The sequence below is a fragment of the Thunnus maccoyii genome, chromosome 2 (assembly GCF_910596095.1).
Source record: "Thunnus maccoyii chromosome 2, fThuMac1.1, whole genome shotgun sequence".
NCBI lineage: Eukaryota > Metazoa > Chordata > Actinopteri > Scombriformes > Scombridae > Thunnus > Thunnus maccoyii.
Window position 1 is genome coordinate 18,143,288 of NC_056534.1, and position 21,927 is coordinate 18,165,214.

The 21,927-nt window shown below is 37.9% G+C and overlaps 1 protein-coding gene across 8 annotated transcripts in view; it reads right to left on the reverse strand.

Annotated features, from left to right (window-relative positions):
- Positions 1 to 20,096, reverse strand: part of ctnna2 (catenin (cadherin-associated protein), alpha 2) — a 338,033-nt gene extending 317,937 nt beyond the window's left edge. For 6 of the 8 annotated variants that reach the window (XM_042431154.1, XM_042431138.1, XM_042431171.1 and 3 more), the window contains exon 1: positions 19,743 to 20,096. The gene's annotated coding sequence lies outside the window, so the exon portion shown is untranslated. Of the gene's footprint in view, positions 1 to 18,730; positions 18,805 to 19,742 lie in introns of all 8 variants that reach the window. The other 2 variants (XM_042431131.1, XM_042431122.1) reach the window with 2 other exon arrangements.
- Positions 20,097 to 21,927: the final 1,831 nt, after the last annotated feature.

Below are 21,927 nucleotides of genomic sequence, written 5' to 3' on the forward strand. Positions count from 1 at the left end.
TTGTTTGCAGTTCAAGGTGTCCTGTTAACAGTTTTATAGACGTCTCTTTTACAATGGTGGTCTATGGGGAAAATGCTTTTGGGCTGCAAGGGGATTTTTCGCTGCAATCCCGTGAGTGACCACTGGGAAAAATTGGCTGAAAGGCTGAGCGGAAGCGCCCTATCCATATCTTATAATACATCCATGTCTTCAACTCACTTGTGTGTGAAGCGGTGTACTGTTTTTTCCAGTCTCTGCTAGTGTTGCAAGTAAATGGTTACTGATGTCATACGGGCGACACAACTTGGATATCTGGGAAGTGAGGTCCAAAAACACAACTGCAATTACTGCTTATCACCATAGGTGCAGCCAAAGAGAACGAAACAGATCTTTAAGATTGTTACTTTAATGTAGGGTCTTCTTGATACTGTTTTTTTTTTATTGCCTATTAAACAATATTATTACCTTAGGTTTTGCTAATGTCAGCTCTTCCCTGAAACGCTGATGACATGGCACAGAGACAGCTAACAGCTGTAAAGTAATTACCTCAGTCGACCAGGTGTTAACTGAGCTTAGTGTGTGTGTTTGGTATGTGTGTGGGTCTGAGTTTTTCTATTAATGCTTCTACTGTCAAATCTCCTTATGGTTTTGTTACAGTCAGAGCTTAGAAAACACTTTAAATGACAAGAGTCTAGACATCCTTTTATACACTGAGATGAAGAATGATTTAGGTCCACTGGAATTCTGCACTGTAATTTTCTATTTTACCAAAGAAGTAGTGTACACCCTTAGCCAGAATGATAGCTCCTTTTAATTTGGATTCTACTTCATAACCTCTTGTTCAGATTGCTAGAGTTCAAAAGCACATTCAAGTGACTGAGATCAACTTAGTTGATTGATCTTCATGGATTTACCTTACTGATCTGAGCAGGTTCACTGCAGCATTTCCATTAACATGAATTTAGCTGTCATGAATGCTTATGTTGCTAGGCCCTGTGGTATCCAATCCAACATGAGCTTCTACATTTCGACATTAGAATTTGATGCTTAAATATCTAGAACTGAAGATCTAATTAAGAAAGTGGCCAGGCCAAATTCAACTGCGCTAATAACAAGTAGCACAGACAGATGCAGGCAATCTCTGACAGACTACACTGAACACCAGCAACATCTCAACGACTCATGGATTAAGTCTTGTCAGGTACAGATTCATTCACACCTAAGTGACATTTTGATTAATGTCATATCAAATGATACACCTTACACACCCAAGGGACATCTTGCAGACAATCAAGCAGGAAGGTTCTATTATCAACTCAATACAAGTGCTCTGACAAAGAAATCTGGCACAGGCTACATCCTGGAAAGGGGTGTACCAGGGTTACCTTTTTGACATGACCTGCACCCTTGAGTGAACTCACTGCTGAGTACAAATCCAAAATCTCCAGGGGAAAGATGGGCTTTTAAGACCACAAAGAGCATTTCTGTTAAGAACCAGTGATCCAGAAATTGGATTTCCATGAATACTGAAAAGAAAACTCTGACATCTAAGAAGTCCAAATCTTGTGAACCTTAATACCCCAAATTAGAGATTCAGAGAGTGACAAAATCCCAAATTTGCAATTACATTTCAGTTCTACAGTCCATTCTGTGTTCCTTGTAATTTCCCACTTGGGGGATATTTTTGCTTATTTCGTAATTATACAGCTACCTACTGTGTTCCTGGCACATCATTTGCTGCCAGAAGTTCCTCTTCAACTAGGTTACTTCCTATATTCAGATTTTTAAAATAGACAATGTGACACTTCTAAGGTTAATGGCAGTGCTCTTATAGTGTTCTTTGCTGTTGCTGGATCTTACTTCTGTGATTGGAACTGAGCTTGGGTAAATCCATATTGGATTGCTTGCATTGTTGTTGTTCCCATTTGCATTGTTTTGTCAAAAATGAGGGATGAATGGTGCATATAGTCTTGATGGAAGTAAATAAAAACAATCTCAATACTCTCTCTCCTTTACATACAGTACTTTGGTGTTGAAGACACCCAACTGCTGAAAGCTGTGGCAGGATGATCGGTGCATCTAGACAAAGCAGGCAAACACAACGGTGACAGTTAAGACAGATAGTCTGCTGAGTCAGAGCTCTGTTCCTGTGTGTGTATTGATTAAGCACCTCTCATATAGAGCTACTCTATCCAGCGGTCTATTGGCAATACCAAAGAAAACAGATGGCAGTGACTAGTACTCTTCAACACTGTTGGCCATACTAATACAAACAGATATTCCCTGCTGTCCTTGCTTCATGTAATGCCTGTGGTTTTGGTGTTATATATTTGGAAAAATATCATCAGTCATAAAGTGTCCCATATGACTTGCTGTGGATTTGGCAATAAAGGAATAGAGTGAGCTTGTGTATTCTGATGAGTCTTCCTGTGTGTTTAAATTGAAAAACATTTCACACTAATATGTTATTCATTTAATCTCTAGTTTTGTTCAATTGACTGAGGAAGTATACACCAGAATAATGTATTTATATATGTTTGCATTTGTCTACATGGGTGTAGTGTTCAAGTAATGCACACAAATGTATGCACTGATATTCTGAATACAGTATGTTCCTTCAATGATGTAAATAATACAAAACACATTTAATGGAGTTTATGCTAAAAATCAAAAGACTTAAGCAATTAAAGACTTGTAATTTTTTGTCTTATCACCGCACCAACATACCATAAAAGTCCATAAAAGCTGCAAGAAGAGTCTCTCTTCCATCTACTAACTAAAAACACACTCTGTTGCACCCTACCAAATGTTCCTCCCATGGAGAAGCCTGTCCTCTGCCACTGCTCCATCTGCGACTTCACCATGCTCACAGTTGCTAACAGGAAGTCAGATACACATAGATTCAAAGGTCAGCGAATTTTCCAATTCTAACCTGACAGACCTTAACTCACATCTTCTCGCATGAAAAGCTTTCATTAAAGTACACAACCATGAAAACCACTTCAACTTTTGTTTGCTCCCGCAGTTCAAAGACAAGCAGGTGAGGTGAACTGGAAACTCTAAACTCCCTGTACGTGTGTGCATGTGGCTGTCTGTGTGTTTTAACCCTGACAGGTTGTACCTGACCTGTCCAGGCTGTACCCTGCCTCTCACAACCACTGCACGTTGGGTCGGTCTCTAGCACCCTCCCACACACAAGCACGGAAAGGATAATCAGATAAAAATGGATGAGTGGATAGATGGATTTATACAGTCTTCGGAATTAACCACATGCCATTAACTATAGAGCCATCATTACCTCTGTCAAAGGGGTTATGTATGTTGTCCTGTATGTTTGTCTGTTACTTAGTAGCTATCTAAAAAATCTGTGACAGTGATATTTGGTGGAAATTCAATGTAATGTTGATGGACCAAAGAACTGTGAATAAATTTCCTTGGTTCAAGACAACTATATCAGTAGAGGCAATATCAATTTTCTTATGATCAGACTGTCTGCTTGAGTGTGGAGGTTCATTCTCTACTGCACCTTGAGAAGACATATACCCACTAATTTGAATTAATTCACCATCATTCCCACAAATTGCATCCAATCTTCACCAATGTAGGTACATATTTGGATGAGAAGTCAACCAATAAACTGGCCAGCTGATAAGTTAAAAAAAAAGTTGCTGTATAAAAATGCCAAAGATATGTTTGAGGTAATTTTGAAACAGTGTCACCACTAAATACTTTGTCAGAGAGCACTGTTGAACTTTATTTTCAACAGTAACACATCCCACTCAATAAATATCTTTCATTAAATATTACAAATTCTGTGATAACCAAATCAGCTGCTATATCAACATTGGTATTGGCCTCGATGGGGCTCTAATTTGGATGATCTTGACAAAAGGTCTTAATTTGTCTTGTTAGACATGCCATACCATTATAATTGTTTGGCAAAGTTTTCTAGGTATGGGCTATTTTATATTAACCCGACGCGCCAGATGGTTTGTTACACAGAACCATCTGAGAAGTCGTCCTTGGAAACTCTTTGGAAAAGGGTAGGCACTTTCAAAAAAATTCTTGGCAGGCGATTGCATGAACCATCTGGTGGTTCGGACACAAGCGCTTAACTTGAAGCCTGACAAGATGGATTCTTGCGTGATCTTGTGATCTTGCAAATCCAGCTGTCTGGCAAGGTAAATTTTATATTACCTGCCATAAGTCTTGAATGCATTGAGTAATTGCAATCAAATTTAGGTAAACAATGGGCATAATAGCTCTGAGCAATCCTGAAAAATACATTTTTCCTTTAGATGAGACTTCAAAATTATAAATTTAAATGACCATAACTCAGCGGCCATTAGTGTGACTGACTTAAAAATGTGCAAGACATCCTTGTACAAAGCCCTAACACTATGGACAGACTTTAGGTATTCAAAAAACATGGAGTAGTAGTGCATATTTAAGGCTCAGTAACAGTACTACAGTATTATTTCATTTCACTTCTTTGGGGTCACATCCTGAGGTCTGACAGGCAGAAACTAAATAAGGCTCCTCCTTCTATGAGTCCACATTGACATGGATTAACTTTACTGCCATGAATGTATTAACAAATGAGGTTAATACATGATAAGCATTCAGGGAGCAAAGAGCTAAGGTCAAATCAAGTTCTAAAACAACCAGAGTTTAGTATATTTAATACTATTTGGACAATAAAGAGAATAAAGTTGCAATTACGAGGGTAATGGCAAAACATACTATTTATGTAATTGAACAGAAAAAGCCTATAAGATTCACAGAAAGTAATTTTAAGATTGGGGCACATAGTGTTCCTATGAAAACCTTGTGTTGAGTTCTGCTTGAGATTTCTACCCGTTAAAGGGAAGTTTACCGCTGTCGCCAAGTGCTTGCTCATGGGGGAATTGTTGGGTCTCTGTAAATTAAAGAGTATGGTCTAGACCTCCTCTATGTGAAAAGTGCCCTGCGATGACTTTTTGTTGTGATTTGGTGCTATATAAATAAAAAATTGATTGATTGATTGATTGATTGATAAGGGAAGCAATGTCATCATAGAATAGTTCTGAACAAATTCAATTGTTTTCATGCCAGCAATTCTAAGCAAGATAGGCCTTCAGGGTATTGTTGTTAATATTTATTAATATTTTTGACTTTTAACACTTAAATGGAAAACTTCTCCACCCTCATAGATACAGACATTGGCAGACTGCTACAACATAAAATGCTAAAAGAGAGTATCAATGAAGATATAGTATGTTAAGCTGATTCTTTGTCTCATGACAGCATCAGGGTAAAACGCTTTCAAAATCGTGGGTTCTCAGAAAGAAATAATTCTTTTTTTAAGAATATTCCTAGCCCTGGAGTTTTGCAAATACATGCATATCTGTCACAGATAAAAATATTCAAAAGTTTAAACTCTGCTTGCACTGCATAAAATGGGCATCAGAGCTTCTTCACTATACGACACTAACTTTGTGACTACAATCCCTGTCATTTGTCATTATGGAAAGCTAATATGCCGACACTGCACTGACCCAGATTCAGAGCAGAGTTAAGCACATACACACACTTGCATGGAGCAGTGGGGGAGTCTCTAAAAGCAGAAGTCAAGACTCAACCTGTCATATCGCTGCTCTCCAGAGCTATGTTCTCAGAGCGGCCAAAATAGGCTGATCAAAGTAGAGCACAACCTGTGAAATTCTCAGCAGTCATGTTCTCCTAGGAATACAAAACCCATCTTTAAAAACATAATGCACTCGCTGCAAAGTTGAATAAACGCTCTGAAAACACCACTGAAAATACCAGCCCCTGATTGGCTGGAGAGTGACCATAAAAATCCCATATTAGGACACCTCATTGTCTGTCAGATCATGTATTTTAACAGTCTTTTAAAAACACCTGTCCTATCCTCCTTCATCTAATGGATACAGCCCATCCTAGCACAAAGGTAAATATTGATTTCTTACTATAAATGATAGGCCTGAGTTGAGTATAACATACTCATCAGGTTCTGTGAAAAAGACAAGCCTCAAAACTAGTGAATATTATCAGAAGGGAAACTTTTTTTTATTTTTTCAAGATGCACGGTGCTTCACACATCTGAAACTTTAGTGTAAGTTGTTGAACAGCATTTTATTCACAAGTTTTGGCTTTGTTATAAGAACATAAACCGAAAAGAAAAACATGACAAAAACAAAGAATACATGCATGTCATCATCAAAAAGAAATGTTTTTCATTAAAAAGGTTGCTGTTCATGTCAAGTTGAGGAAGTTGTAAGTTCCCACAAAACATGAACACAATACAGTACAACTAGGACAAAACAACTAGTGTGACACTTCTTCTTTTTGCCATGTAGCCAAGTAATAAGCAGCCCCAGTATAGGAAACAGCTAACACTATTTGCTACATACTGTACATATTCCATACATGTACATGTATATGTATACATACACATTATTCACTTGCAATATGTTTCTCGATTTGTAACTTTGCTGAACTATGTGGACAAATGACATTCATTAGAATGAATTAATGAATTAATTTCCTATGTTGTCATCAAAAGATATTCAAAACATTTAGTCATGCTGGAGCCTCAGTGAGTTGTGGATTAATTATGAAACAGTGTTAATAAATAGCAAGGCTTACATGAATTTGGTGGTAACATGGTTATTAGAAAACGTAGAAGAGAATAAATAATGGGATTGACTATGAGGGCTTCAACATTTGAAATAACCCATTATGGTAATACTGACATATATCCAACCTTACATTAAACTTAGCTAGTACTTGTTACCAGGCTACCTTTTGTACTTTTAACAGTTAAGTTATCAATTCTGTACATATTCCAGGTGGTTTGTTATGGACTATACCTCAGCTGCACTTTAGCACCTTCACTACAAGCTGCAAGAACATTGTTTTTATATTTGTGTTTCTATTATTCTTGTCTTCATTCATTCAACTTTTACGCTGTGTTTAAGTGAACATAGCTGTGATTGTGATAGGCTGATAAAAATAAGGTTCAGACAAAGTCTGAATGCAAACAATGGGAATCTCAAAGCAGAAGATGAATGTACACCGGGTGGAGTGTTCTGGTGGCAGTTAAAGCGTACACTTGGGTAGCTCCCAACTAATTCCCAAGATGAACTCTTAAATGCGTGGCTATGCACTGTCAGAGCAAATATCATTCAAAGTTCCCTTTGGAAAGCTATTAAAGGTAAATCCCTCTTGTACCGCAACTATACAGCAATGTATCTGTGTCAAGATAAAATGCCAAAGAGGAAGGAAGGATTGCTTTCCACTGTAATCACATTTTTGTGCCAAACTGATCAGGTTTAAAATAATTGTGTTAATTACTTAGGGAAACAAAATTCCCAACCTTGCAGGAATCTTATCAAATGTTCTCCCACTCTTATTTTACATATCCAACTAGAGAGTAAGAGCAGGAACAAGGTGTTAAAGGTACCCTATGGAATTTTTAACCACTTGGAGAGCTATGGAGCACTGTTTTTATAAGTGGGTTCTCATTTTATATCTATAGTGTAAGTATACAAGAACACACATGCACACACATATGCACACCATTCTACTGATTAGGGATGACATGGTGAGAAATTTTCCCACCCGTTAATAAACTTGTAACACCAGTGTTACCAGTTACACCAGACATTTTGACAAGATGAGATATTCATCAATTATTCTCAATATCTGTAGAGCACTTACTTTGATTTTTTTACATTAGATTTTTAGTTTAGATCTTCCCCTTACTTAAGCGTTAGTGACAGAGGGCTTAAAGCTGCTGCCAGTGGGTCATCCTCCATATACAGCCATGCTGCAGCACACACAGACGCGGGGACGAGCCAGAGGACGACCGCCACTTAGAACCAGAACCGGAGCAGCCCTCCTGCCATCTGGCGAGAGAAACAAGCACCAAGACCTGGGGAGACATGACAGTAGCTGCTCGCTAACAGCTATGTGTGTTTACAACAGAGAGCAGGAGGGAGGACAGACATCTCACCCCACTACTCTGTGCTGAAACTGCTGCTGCAGATGGTAACGGAGCAGACACTTTCAGTTTATAATTATAGCATCCATCGTCCGACTAAATATTGATAACAAGATTAGTATTTTACAAATGAGAGATTTCTTATTTGATGAACGTGGGCACTGATACATGAAAATTAACTAAATGGGTTTTGACCTAGCTTTGCAGACCTGCTCTCAGCCAGGTTTTAACTCAGCTGACAATGCTCAGATTTGATTTAAGTGAACACAGGTTTTTTTTTCAGTAGCTATACAATTAGTCACACTAGAATGATTATAGGATTGCTAGTCTTACAGTGGATACTGACAGTGACTTATAACTCTCTTAACCATAAATTCTGTTCTTCTAAATCTCACAGATAATTGAATATGATTGCATTAAATCTCCATAAGTTGACCAATAAAAGAAAAAGTATAAAATTACACCACTTAGCTCACTCACCTGCTATATTAAATCTCCACTGTAAACAATCACTACAGCCAGCACATACACAGAAATTAATTTCTGCAACTGTTTCGCAAATATATCTATGGTCTGAGATAATAATCACTTTGAGATTCACTGTGAATGAAAAGCACAGTACGAATAATATGGATAATAATAATAATAATAATAATAATAATAATAATAATAATAATAATTATTATTATTATTATTATTATTATTATTACTGTGGTTTATACTGTAAGTAAACCAAAAAATGTGTATGGAACTATATTCCAAGCTTGGGTCTTATCACTGAATATTGTCATGGGAGTAACCAATGACAGTATAATGATGAATTAAACAGACTAGTGTCCTGGGATTAACCCATGACTGTAGTCTAAATAAATAAGTGGGTCAAGCAACGGTTGAATACATGCTTATAATCCCGCATCAGACACAGGGATTTGTGTGTGAAAGGGGCATACGGTTATACAGTATAAAGGATGTACACAAACATGCATACACACACAAAAATCAGAGGCATTTATAGTTCTGTCAAATATGTATATTTTTGACAGAATGCCTCTGTTCCCGTTCATGGATATCCAAAATGTAAAAGCCCTCTCATGCAAATTTGTTATTTTGGGCTATATAAAAAGCTTAACTTGACTTAAAACTCCTTTTGTTGCTGCTGCTTGCTACAGAAAATCAGAGCAGCCATCTGCTGTCTTGTAGAATGTACTGTATTTCAAACATGAATGTGAACATAAAAAATATGAACCACAGCTGTGTTGGGTGCCTTTTGGGAGGTAAGTTCAAATCATAGAAAAAGAAATGTCTGATCATTTTTAAGTTAAACAAGTGCTATTATTATTTAATTTTTAAGTTAAACAAGTGCTACGCTGAGTTTATTATGTCCTCTCCAAATCAGCTTCATGATATGGCATAGGTATACAGAGCCCATAATAGAAGCCTGTAGCTGTAACTACAGAAGCCATATTTACAGAGTGAGGAAGAGATTGTATCTGCAAATTTTAGAGGCAGTGCGATTGCATACAAAGTCAATGGAAAGATGCAAGTACACACAAATTTGACAGGGACTGCGCAAATTGACCAGCTCCATCTTAGCTAAAAATTTGCACACATCCCAACAAGTCAGAGACTGAGCTAAACACAAACACACAGGCAAACTCCAACAGCCATGGTCGGTGCATCTGTTGCTAGTTAACTTACAGCTAACGTCTCTACAGTTGGAACATTGGCTGTTTAGGGCGAATAAACACAAAGAGTCCAGTAGTTACATTCGCACAAATAACACAAAGAGAAAATTCGCTTTACTACACCTAAAGAGATAGAAGCAAATGAGAGACTACATTCAATAAATGTCTTTCACGGATGTTTAACATGTCCCGGGCATGTCCTCATACCATGGGTGTCTTTAGCAGAGCCTAAAATATTGTATTAGTGTACATTCTAGGGGTAGTGTGTGTTGGCTTAAGGAAAACAAAGGTGGAAAGATGATTATAAAAGAGCTTATTGGGGTCCAAGGTACCAATAAGCTAACTTTTCATTGGTCAGCATAGAGTCATCACTCCATGAGACACATAATACAACAGTCATAATTTCACAATTTCAGGCACAAGATAGGTTAATATTGTACATTTTCCTGAGATAGATTTAAGAATATAGAGCGAAACCATGGACACAACCTCTCAGCTGAGTGCACGCACACACACATTCATATAGAGCATGTGGGGGCGGGACTGATACAGACAGATAGTCACGTTTCTCTATCATCATGCTCACATTGTTTTGAAGCTTAGGCTAGCGGATGTAAATGTACACACATAGCAAATCACAACTTGTTAATCAAAACTACTTTATTAGAATCAAAAAGGAATGTAATAAAATAGCTGGCTGGACTTAAATAAGAATCAAGTAAGTCTGGTGTCGTGCTCATTGACAGCTGTTTGCCCAGCTGAAGAAGCAACCGAGGCGATGCATTCAGATAGAAAGGGAGAACATAGAATATGAGAAGGTACATGACACAAACATATGTTGATAATTCCTGAGAAACTGGTTAAAGACACTGAAAAATGGATGCATTCATTGCACTGTGAGGCATTTCTAAGGAAAGCAGTAAGCAGCTGGCACATAGTAAGCCTTTAACACCCTAGTTTTTGATTTATTTATAGAAAAGATCTATCTTATCTTGACTCAATAGGTTCGTTTTAAATCGTACGAAACTTATGGATTTAACTTTTGAATAAAAAAAAAATAGCCATGAAAGAATATGTCTCCAGCCCCCCACTCTACACTTCTAGGCTAAGCCCCGGATGTCAAATTCTAGAATCGCCCCTGGTCAGCATATAGATTTTCTGTAAGAGGAGAGAAGAAAAGCAGTCACCTAACAATAGAAAAGTTAATGCACCAAGACAGAGCACACACACTGTGGGGGAGGGGCTGGGATAGTGCTTGGGGCCCATACTGGTCCCAGATGTAGCCTGTGGTGGGGGTGACGAGAGACAGAGTTTGGGAGAGACAAATGAGGCTTCGGGAGGACAGAACAACTCAGATAAAGAGAGACTTAAATGCGCTCTAGCAAGACTCTCTGCACAGATTTGTTTTTGATAGAATCACAACAATAAGGTGCCACAATAGAGGATAAAGACATAGCAGAAGCGCAGAGAAAATGTTCTACTACCAGGAGTGTGTTAACATGACCTCTCATAGCTAGAGATACAATGGCCGTGCAAGTGATGACCATGAATGTTTGCACACAAATTACGCACAGTTCACCAAACTGCATTGTTAGTGCCCATTCATTAATGCCTACATGCTACATCTACAAAATTCACCAAATGCCTCTTTCTATTGAAGTGAGACCTTGCTGTTGAGGCAGACATAAACTACTTTATGAGCTATGGTCTTGTCCACTTTTACACCGTGACTGACAATCTGCATCAACTCTTACTATCCTAATGGGTAAAATAAAAATCTATTTTGTAGTAAATGGGGATCAAGACAGGCACATTTTTCATATCACAATCACAATTATACCAGAATAATATTGAGTCCTGAGTAATTTACATACATCTGAACTCATTAATATAGATTTACCATAATATCAATTTATTTAAAATACAATGTTAAGTATAACTTAAACATAGTATTTAAGCATAGTGAATATCCTGAAAAGGGCGTATTGGTGTTGAGGCAGACATTACAGCATTAATGTTACAGCAGCATTCATGACTTATTTTACTGTGATGTTTTACTTTGATGTTTTTACTGTTTCTACTTCGTCATTGTTACATTTGTCTACTTTTGTCTTTGATTGAGCCAAGTAAAAGAGGAATATCTGTTACATTGTGACGGACAATAAAGATTCTTGAATCTTTAATCTTGAATAAAATTAGTAAAACTAGTTTTGATTATGAAAACTGACAATAACAAAGTCTCATCATACTGGACCACTAACAAACCCCAAAGCGAGTCCATGTCTCACCATGACTACCATACTTAAAAGGGACTTGGACATGACACTCCAACTTTAAAAAGACTCACAAAACAGTTCAGGCCATCCTCATCTGCATGAATAACATGAATTCTTAGTGAGGCATACCCACGTATAAAGGCAATGAACTGATCCACATCAGCTGGATAAATTCTGGGAATTAGCCAAGGTGCTTCTGCCTGAACTAGTGAACAAAGGCTGTGCTGACACTTCAGACAGTAAGAACTAATAGGGCCATCAACAAACAGACGAAAAATACTATTAACAATTCAATCTTGTCAAAATCAGTAACTTTTCCCCGGAGAGTATGACATCTGTGGGAGGCTGCAGAAGAATCATTAAAACAGTAGTGAAAAATCTTGGCAGTGGCAGTTCAGTTACAACATCTCACTGAGAAAAGGTGCTGTCTGCTCGCTGACAAATTTTACTCTTTCAATTCTGAACTCCTTCTGCTCTCTCTCTGTACGTGTTTTCCACTGATAAGACTCGCACTTTATCCAAGGTAATTTCTCCCTTTAATTAGAGTTGTTATCAAAGAACAACTTTAATTTTGTAAAGGGAGGTTCTTGGTTTGCATGCTTTGCTATTTTAAAAGATTTCCAACAATAACTGATCAACAAGAATATCCAAGTTAAATAAGGAACTGCAGCTACTGCCATATGTCCTAAAGATCCTATTTTCCCTTAACATGACAAACAAATGTCCATGCCTCTACTATGTTAATTAATTAATAATAATAATTAATAATAAAGTGTTTAATATGATCAATTTAACCCTATATGACTGTCTATAATCATAAACCCTTGAACTGCAATTAGCCCAGACCTTAACCAAGTGGTTAAGGTTGCCTGACCTTAGCCATCTTAGTCCCATATCCTTATCTGATCCTAACTTTAACCTTGGTAACATAGGACCTAGGAAATATGATGATGACAACAACATACTCTCGCCTTGCACTTTAAAAGAACAGCTTATAAAAAAGGGACATTTCTAAATAGGGGTAAACCAATTATCGGCCTGGCTGATTATCGGATCCGATATTCAGTATTTTTACAATTATCAGAATCTTTTTTTTTTTTTTCAATATTCGCTACTTTGCCTCTGATGCAGCTCCCTCCCTCTGTCTGTAGTCACTACTCTGTGGTCTCGGGCAATGTCCTCCCCACAGCACTATCTGACTGGTTATACATCATGCGTAATAGCCTATAATAGTGAAGGGTGTGCATGCTGCTGTACCACAGACGGCATAGAGAAACATCTGCAGGTTGCAGCAGCTCCAGCGAGTGAGCAGAGCTTTGTTTCGAAGGTAAAGCAGCAGATATTGCCGAAGTTGCAATAAACATCACCATCCTCTATGCTGAAGTTTTAAACACCACAATCTAGTGATCTATTTCTATGATGACAAGCATGCCCAGTTTCCCAGTTACACTGCTGAAAATGCCCAAATTATACACTTTGTTGCAGTGATATAACGTAAGATAATGTTGAGTCTCGTAGAGCTTACTTGAATGCGATGGTGAATGTCAGTAAGTTCATTTGGTGAGCCATAATTTAGCCACCTGATTACAGCAAAAAAAATGATAGGCTATAATGACATTTCTTGCACGTCACTTACCAGAGCTGATCATACTCTAAGTCTCAACATATGACTAATAGCAACGTTACTGAAGTGTGTCCTGAAGCTGTCTTTGACTAGAGACTTTAGACATAATGAAACTGCATCTATGGCCTGTGTTAATCCATACACGGACTGTATAGATGGTGTACAATTGTCAGAGTTGAATAGTCTCTTCTATAGCTATTGTACATATTCAGCTATAGTAATCATTAGTAATGAAATAGCCTAGTTTTGAATGACAGGTTCCCTGCTATCACATGTTGTTAATATAACATTTAAACAGTGGTGGAGGAAGTACTCAGATCCTTAACTCAAGTAAAAGTATCAATACCATAATGTAAAAATACTCCATTACAAGTAAAAGTCCTGCATTTAAAACCATACTTAAGTAAAAGTATAGAAGTATTATCACCTAAATGTACCTAAAGTGTTAAAGTAAAAGCACTTGTTTTGCATAAAATCGGGCTGTGACTGATAGTTTAAATAGATTTAACAAAGTACATTAATAGTACTGATAAATCAATGCATCAGCAGCATTTTTTTTGTTGTAGCTGCTTGAGGTGGAGCTAGTTTAAACTGCTTTGTAAGGTTCAAGAGATAAATCTGAGGGTTCTTGAGATGATAGATTTGGAAGGAAAGAATAAGAAACATAGTTCTGCTACAAAAAAAGAATTTGGATTAATTTTTCAGAAGAATTTTTAATCTTTGCATTTTTGTGAAATATTGGAGAGTTTAACCCCGTTTAACCTTAAACAGTTATTTATTTGAAACCATGTGAGGGGAAATGTCTCTTTGGTGTAACTGCAAACAACTCAAAGACATCTGAAACATGACAAAGAGACACAAATACAGACTGATTTTGTGTGCTTGACGGTCCACAAGCAAAAAAAGGAACCACTGGTTTAATCTTTAACAATGTATTGTAATTTATGAACTCATAATTACGTTATTTTATGTGAAATTTTAATCCTAAAAGTAACTAGTAACTAAAGCTGTCAAATAAATGTAACAGAGTAGAAAGTACAATATTTCCCTGTGTAATGTAGTGGAATGGAAATATGAAGTAATATCAAATGAAAATACTAAAATTAAGTACAATTACCTTTAAATTGTACTTAAGTACAGCACTTGAGTATATGTACTTAGATACTTTCCACCACTGCATTTATATCGTATATGTATATCATTCTCAATATCAGTTATCGTTCTCCTTGATTACTAATAATAGGTATCGGCCCTGACAAAAACCATATCGGTCAACCCCTACTTTTAAAGTAAGAATAGTAACATTTGAACAGCTAGCTTTCTAAACACTCCCTGCAGATAAATATTTAATAAAACTAAATTTATATGCACAAACATGCCAAGAATAAGGTTTTCATGGCACAAAAAGGCCTGGGAAAGTCAACTTAAGTCACTACGGTATACAGTGAGGTAAGGGACTACATGGTTTCCACCCTTTCTCTGAATGTTATGAGTTCAGATGGGTAGATTTTATAGAGTTGCTGCGAATTGAATGTTTGCTTTACCTTCTCTACTTCTCTGGGGGTGTGAGACAAAACCTCTGGCCACCAAGAGTTTTTCTCATTTTATCCAGTTCAACCATCACATGAAACTGACCACCTTGTTTAGAGGTGCTGGCTACAGACCAAGCCATATTATATGACATAATTAACCAAACCATAAATAATACAGTACAGACTAACTACAGGTAGCTACATGACAATAATCAAAGACATACAGAAGATCAAAATTCATGACGTCACATCCTCAATGAACAAGTGAACCTCACATTCCAATTTGAATCCACTGCACAACACAAAATCTGCCAATTATCGGCATATGTTGGTCAAAAGGGCAAAATTTATACAGCTATGAAGTGCTGTTAAAAATTTAGCTGTAACCTGAATAGCAGATCAGCAGCATAAGATATTAAATTTTGATTAAATTTTTCTACAGAAGTCACGTTGTGATACAAAGGGGTACACGTACGTTTTTGCACACCCTACTTTTAATTTATTTATATTTTATTAACTTCATAAAAACAGACAGAATATCAGCCTGACTTCTAATGCCTTTCAATGCTTTGTGAGCAGAGTCTTGATGAAATGTTTTTCAACCACACCCATCCACACACTACAGAGTAATGGATGGATGGATGGATTGATTGATTTTTTAATGATAGTCCCGTAGAGAATAAAGCGATGACAATATAAACTTAAACAGCCCTTCTGCTGAGCCTTGTGGGCGTGGTTGTGGCAGACTTACAGACATGAAAAGGATCTTAACAATATAACCTCATTCTTTCTAGCTGCACCAATCTGCTGCTGACACTATACTTTCAAGCATTGCTGGATCATCTATTTTATTGTCCCCCCTGAAACAATAAAGTGCTCTTTTCTTTTTTTCTTAATAGTCCAATGTGGATACATAAACAGTTAGGAAAACAGCAAATTAATCTAGTAAATGTAACTTATGACTACGTCACATGCTGTCCCACATAGAGACAAATAATACTATAAAAACACACAATATATTGCTTTAAAAAAACATTATCAAAAACACACACTCAGAAAATGTTTGCTGTCGGTTCAGTGCAGTTCCCCAATGCAGCATAGGGTAATACAAACCCTGGGGTTAGGAGAGTTAAAATTGATGTGGTAGACAAGCGTGGCACAGCTATTGATTGTTCTGTGTTGTTTCTATCGCCTCATCTCTCATCTCTTAAACAGTATCAAACATTTGTGCAAGGGCTGGAGTGAAAGAAGGCCTAAGAGGAGAGGCAATCCTGTTCCAGTTAGCGAGGGTACCATGGCTACCTTAAAGCTCTGCTCTGTACAACAACAGGGGGGGTTCCACGGTGTTCAGCCAATATCGCTTCCTCTCCCAGGAGACGGGGAACACAATGCACTCCTGACTGCCATTGATTGCATAGTCTCACCCATGAATTATGGCTTTCCCTTATCCACGGTAACACAAACAGGCTTTATACTGAAAATGACATACAGTATCTGAACCCAGACATTCAGATCATTGCATACAGGTGGCTGTCAAACCCTGTAATCTAGTAATCTGAAATGGAGAATGAGGAATAAGAGATGTGCTACACAGTGTATGAACTGAAAACTAGAAAAATTTGTCTCAAAACGAGCTAATTTTACAGTCAGTGAAGAAAGTGGGTATTCACATTTTCAGTCAGGCTAACAACAATATGCACAAAGCTCAATAAGTGAATGTAGTGTACTATAAAATGACAGAAAAATTATCCTAAAGGTTAAACAAATAAGCCTTGCATAAAAGATGGTCTTAAGCAGATGGTTAGACAGCGATACACATATGTAGTTATTTCCCAAAGGGCAGAGGAGTCTGTCCATGCTTGGCAGCCTGGAATCACAGCTCTTGCCTTGTCTTTGTCTAGTCAAAATTTGCCATATGATATTTGTAGTATATAGTGTTTTTAATCAAGCAAAATTACAAAGATAAAATTTCTCACTAATCAGGTTACTTTTTCTGCTAAGTCAAAGATGGGAAATAGGGGAAAAATAATGAGTAATGTCGTCATAATCTATTAATCAATTAGACAATCAACAGAAAATTGAGTAACAACAATTTTGATAATTAATTAATTCTATAAGTCCTTTTACAAGCAAAAATGCCAAAAAAAATAGCTTGTTTCAGCTCCTCAAATGTGATTTTTTTTTTTATTTCCCCCCTTGTATTTAATTGTAAATTGAATATCTATTAACATTTTTTAGACTAAATGATTGATCTATTACTGATCGACAGATTAATCAAATGTAAAAAATAACCATTAGTTGCAGCCTTAAACAGAACTTTTTTCGTTGTATAGTGATGGATGTTGAGTGATATTACTGCATAGCTGTTTTTGCACATATGAACTCATGTCAGACGCGTTGTCACCTACTGGAAACACTCCAATTAGTTTAGGCGAGGGGTGCAGGAGGCAGGACATGACGCAAAAAGTACGCCGCGGCTGTAATTCAGCGTTTCTAAGCTTTTCATCAGAAATAAAACGCCGTTTATTTCACAAGAAATCACAGGAATTCCTCTCTCCCATTAGCACTAGCTTCACAGCAGATCATTCAGGCCCAGTAAAAACAATGCAGCTTAGGTGACCCGCTGCGTTTATCCAGCACCAGTCACATGTGTAAAATAGTGGCTGTGGATGAGAGGGCTGCAGTTGACTGCTGGAAGTTAAAGACGTTCTATTTAAGTTTATGTTCTGCTTGTTCAACAGTTGTTTGATAAATTGCCCATACCATCTCCCTTACTGCCGGATTTTGTTGCACTTTCGGCAGTGAGCAGCTGTAGCCCACTCACTTGCTGTGAATTCTCCAGAGAATCCACCACTGTATTCACACATGGGCTCAATCGGACATAACACTGACTTTGAACTAGAGAACTGGCAGGGGAAAGTCTGTTTAATGTTCGGTCTGACAGATTCAGACATTTGCATTCACACATAAGGCTCCTGCGGGTAATGTCTGGAAAATTTCAGGATTGCAGTGCATGTGTGAAAGGGGCTTATGACTGAAAGCAAATAACATCTGTTGTTGTCTTGGGGGAGCTCACCCATATTATATTTCTTTGTGATTGCTTTACTCTAAATTCTTCACTAAAACTCAAGTGCCCAAAGATGCAGCACGCAAGACAACAAGATAAGATCATATTTTTTCCACTAAAATGATTTTGTCTCATCTGTTGCAAGCTGTGCATTCTGCCTAATGAAAGGACAAGGGAAACATATGGAGCAAAAGACAGACAACCACACAGCCCATGCCAGTGAAGTCTGAACATGCCCCCCTGCCAATCAAAAGTTCAGATTCTAAATACAGCCACTATGTGACCCCTACAGGCCTCTGGGATTACATATCTCCAGTTACAAGAAGGGAGTGTGGCAAACTGCACTGGGTCACAAGCGCTTTGGTCTGACTCCTGCTGTAGAGTATGCAGAGTAGACTGAATGATGCATGTATGTAAACAAGCCCACTTAGTCCACTACAACACACAGGAACTGTATTGATTATTTACAATTCTGCAGCAGCTAATGAATAAGGGGAACATGTTAATCATAAGCCAAATGAACCAAGAGTAAGCTGCAGAGTATAATATACAAGACACTCACCTAGGCTATGAATGAACAACCGGCCAGGCTTTGGCTGATTATGTTCACTCTGAATCCACTTCTTTTTTTTTCTTCTTTTTTTGCCGTGATGGCGCAGTAGATGTAATTGTTAAGCTTGAGTTGCTGTGTTTTTTACGCAGCCTGCCAGTTTACTTAAACTAATTACACTCATTGTTAAACGACCTAATAGATACTTAACTATAAAGTAACGTTGCACTTACAGGGTGAGGCAAGACAGTGCTGTGTACTTCGCTATTAAAAAAAAACAAGTTGAGCAAGAAGATGTAATTACGAATCCCTAATCATTAGCAGAAGAATAATAATATAGTCAACGTGTAATTCAATGGCAGTAGAAAACGAAAGGGGAGTTTACTTAAACCGCTCGTGAGAATGACAATTAAACAAAGAAGCAAAATTACCACACAAAGAGATTTAAGAGCGCTGCAAATATGCGAAGAGACGGCGCTTGGCGGTCCTTACATCAGTGAAGACGTTTCAGCTTTACTACCGAGCCCATGAATGTTTGAACAGCCGTTAATGCAGATGTGTTACCGTTATTTTTACTAGCATAGAAGTGGCCGGTGTCAGTTAGCTTAGCCTCTAAACTAGCATAGCAGCCTAGCTTGTCTCTGCCCGAGAGGCTCGCGTTAAGTCGGTCGGGGCAGGCTTTCAGCACCGGGCTCACTGGATAGCAGGGCTCGGTGTGCGGTTAACATAACGTTAGCAAAGTGGGCGACACTGAGATTTTAGCTATCAAGAGTAGCCCTGCTCAGAAAATAAACGCTGTGGACGCCTGTTGTGGTGAAATGACTGTAAAGTGTTTCGCTGAATAGATTTATTTATTTTAAGCTAAAGCACAATGATGAATGAAAAGCCGGACCTCGCCTAAGCTAATGTTAGCAGCACAGCGGTGTAAGTCAGTGCAGCAAGTGTAAATGCTACCAGGCTGCTAGCAAAAAACACATCACCCAGATGGCAAACCACAGCATCCAACTAAACTAACGTTACGCACCTTTAAACCGTTGGAGTTGACACCTCTTGCAGGTCCACAAAGTGTGTGTTGAGCGCTTGGCTTAACTGTGTATTCCCCAAAAAAATGGTGTCCCTCCTCTTTAGTTAACCCACAGCGAACAGTGAAAATCGACTCAGTCCGGACGCTTTCCTCAATCCTGTGGTGCTGAATCTGAGGCTACACGCTTTTCTGTCGGTGTCTCGGAAATGCCTCCTCCTCCTCCTCCTCCCACAGTTCCCCCTGCGAAATAATGACCCCTCCCAGCGCTCCAACCACAACAACAGAGTAAGCAGGTGCAGACGATGGTGCGCTAGTGACGGGGAAGCCTTGCGATATAGTGGGCTGTGTGGTAGATGCCAGGGTTGTCAAATCAGAGCGTCTCCGGCGTTTGACGCATGCGTGATTCCCGGTCGGAGGATGCGCTCTGTCAGTGAACACATTGTAGGGAGGATTTCTGAGCTTTGCCATATTTCTTTGCAGGGTGCCTGCCAATTTCAGCTATAGTAATAGTAATATAAATATAGTATAGCTAATATCTGTCTTACAAAGACAGAATATTACAGCAAAACTACGGTCACGAGGACTGTATTTGCTGTAGAGATAAAACTAGGTTTATTTAGCCAAGTATGAAAAGGAGAGAATATAAAGTTACAACTGAATATCACAGACGTGACTGGTGCAAATTTGATATGCCTTCTATTTGGTATGAGGTGGACCAACACTGGATGTTGATACATAAAGTGGTGGTGTTTTTGTTTGTGTTCAATATTATTGCATAAAAATAGCGAAATAAAAAGAACCCTTGGTAAAAGTATTTTTAACGATATAAGAATCTGATTTTAAAAATCAAATCATAATGTCCTCTTTGGAGTCAGTGCGTTCTGTGTAATTGAAAAGAAGTCTATCACTGAAAAAACTACTGAGACAATCATTTTCTCTCCTGCATACCTACTAAATTTTGTCAAGTTCCTTCAGTCACTGATATTGTAACAAATAAAAGCAACATTTATCAGTTTGAGCAACTGAGTAAAAGCCCCAGTTAAACACTTTTAAATTGGGTTTGGGGTGCTATGGTCTATTTTGACACAAATCATCAAGTAAGTTAATCCTTTTTCAAAAGCATGCAGCAAGATTTATTTTCTTCATCTCTTCAACTGTACCCTTCATTGTTTACAAGTTGAACACGGTTTCTTTAACTGGATCACATTCTAATAATATTTATCACATTTATTATCCCAAAAGTTTACAAGGAAAATACATAATAAGTGTCATTATTTTAAAAAAGAAAGGAGTAAAAAGTCATGAGCATGAGAGGCTTTCTGCCAACAGGCCTTTCTGACAGCAGACATTTACTTGGGTATGGGTGAAAGCACAAACAAGCAACATTAATGGCAAATGCTTTCTCAGCAACTTCTGCAGTCATAGTAGCAAACAAACTGTAGTATTAAGGGACAGAAAAGGTATTGGTTTAGCTGGCAACATCACTCAGCATGTCATTACATGTGTTACATTCTCTATATCTAGTCCAGAAGTGTTGGAACAGCTTGTCAGGAGTCATGATAAATCTGATTCATCTGATGGAACAGTAGCATTTATCTCTTGAGAGTGGGGTGGGATTGCTCTAAAACAGTGTCTTCAGACTGTAGACAGGTTCAGGCTGGAAATTTTGTTAGCTGTCAGGTCTGGACTGAATGAATATGTCAGCAGACACATTTGACTTTGACTATAAGCCATGGCAATGTGACAGCAAGTCTGAAACTGAAGCAGCTAAATGCGAATTCAGCCTTCATTCAATTTATTATTTACAGTTGTGCCTCCTTTGCTTTTATATGTCAAAATGTTGCCTGTGCCTAATGCAAGGGTCAAAACAAAGAACTTGACATGAGCCTGATGGGTAAGGGATTACCTACTCTTTCTATTCTTCCTGAGAAACACAAGGAAAAGTTAATAATCGAGGTAATATAACTTACTCCACAATACTATTGCAAACAGATCCCTACAAGTTAAAATAAATAAACTCCATATCAAGTTAAATATATCCATTAACTGTAACTAAACCTACTTGCCCATCATTTAATCAAGCCCACAGTTTCACAGTCACTCAATTAGGCTAATGTGCTTTGTTGCTTTTACTTTTAGGCATTGTTGTGAATGTGAAAACAATGATACTGCAGGAATAATAATG